This window comes from Cryptomeria japonica, unplaced genomic scaffold (assembly GCF_030272615.1).
Source record: "Cryptomeria japonica unplaced genomic scaffold, Sugi_1.0 HiC_scaffold_122, whole genome shotgun sequence".
In the NCBI taxonomy this organism is placed as follows: Eukaryota; Viridiplantae; Streptophyta; class Pinopsida; order Cupressales; family Cupressaceae; genus Cryptomeria; species Cryptomeria japonica.
The window spans coordinates 157965-159528 of record NW_026728944.1 but is presented as its reverse complement, the minus strand read 5'-3'; positions in this window follow the sequence as shown (position 1 = coordinate 159528).

The window sequence follows — 1564 nt, the reverse complement described above, 5'->3', positions numbered from 1 at the left end:
TGGGAGCATCAAAATCGATGTTTGGAGGCACAACAAAGTTTCAAGATGCAAGTCCTGATTCTCGAGCTGGTAGCGTAAAAATCTAATTTTGATGCACATCGTGCTCTTAGAACCTTATTTTGGAGCTTATGCCTCAAAATCTTCATTTTTGAAGCATCGAAATTGGTGTTTGGAGGCACAACAAACTTTTAAGATGCAAGTCCCTATTCCGGAGGCTATAGTGTCAAACCATGATTTTGATGCACATCGTGCTCTTAGAACCTCATTTCGGAGCGTGTGGCTCGAAAGTTCCAGTTTCAAAACATCAAAATCAATGTTTAAAGGCACAACAAGGTTTCAAGACACAATTCCCAACAAGGTTTCCAGACACAAGTCCCAATTCTAGAGTCGGTAGCGTTAAAACGCAATTTTGATGGACATCGTGCTCTTAGAACCTCATTTCGGAGCATAAAAATTAGTGTTTGGAGGCACAACAAGGTTTCAAGACACGAGTCCCAATTCCAGAGTTGGTATCATCAAAATGCAATTTTGATGTACATCGTGCTCTTAGAAGCTCATTTAGGAGCTTGTGCCTTGAAAGCCTTGATTTTGGAACGTCAAAATCAATGTTCTGAGGCACAATAAGGTTTCAAGAGGCAAGTCCCTGTTCTGGAGCCTGTAGCGTCAAAATTCCATTTTGACGCACATTATTTTCTTAGAAGCTCATTTCAAAGCTTGTGCCTCAAAAGACCCAGTTTTGGAGCATCAAAATCAATGTTTGGAGGCACAACAAGGTTTCAAGATGCAAGTCTTGATTCCTGAGCCGGTAGCGTCAAAAATTGATTTTGACATACATCGTCCTCTTAGAACCTCATTTCGGAGCATGTGGCTCGTAAGCTCCAGTTTCAAAACATCAAAATCAATGTTTAAAGGCACAACAAGGTTTCAAGACACAAGTACCGATTCTTAAGCTGATGGCTTCAAAACAAGATTTTGACAAACATGGTGTTCTTAGAACCTCATTTTGAAGGTCGCGCCTCAAAAGCCTCATTTTTGGAGCATGAAACTTAGTGTTTGGAGGCACAAAAAGGATTCAAGACACAAGTCCCAATTCCAGAGTCGGTAGTGTCAAAACCACAATTTTGATGTACATCGTGCTCTTAGAACCTCATTTCGGAACTTGTGCCTTGAAAGCCCTGATTTTGGAACATCAAAATCAATGTTTTGAGGCACAACAAGGTTTCGAGATGCAAGCCCCGATTCTAGAGCCAATAGCATCAAAATTCCATTTTGACGCACATCATTCTCTTAGAAGCTCATTTTGGAGCTTGTGCCTCGAAAGACCCAATTTTGGAGCATCAAAATTAATGTTTGGAGGCACAACAAGGTTTTAAGATGCAAGTCCTGATTCTTGAGCCAGTAGCATCAAAAATTGATTTTGACGTATATCGTGCTTTAGAACCTTGTTTTCGAGCTTATGCCTCAAAATCTTCGGTTTTGAAGCATCGAAATTGGTGTTTAGACGCGCAACAAGCTTTCAAGATGCAAGTCCCTATTCTGGAGCCTGTAGTGTCAAAACATGATT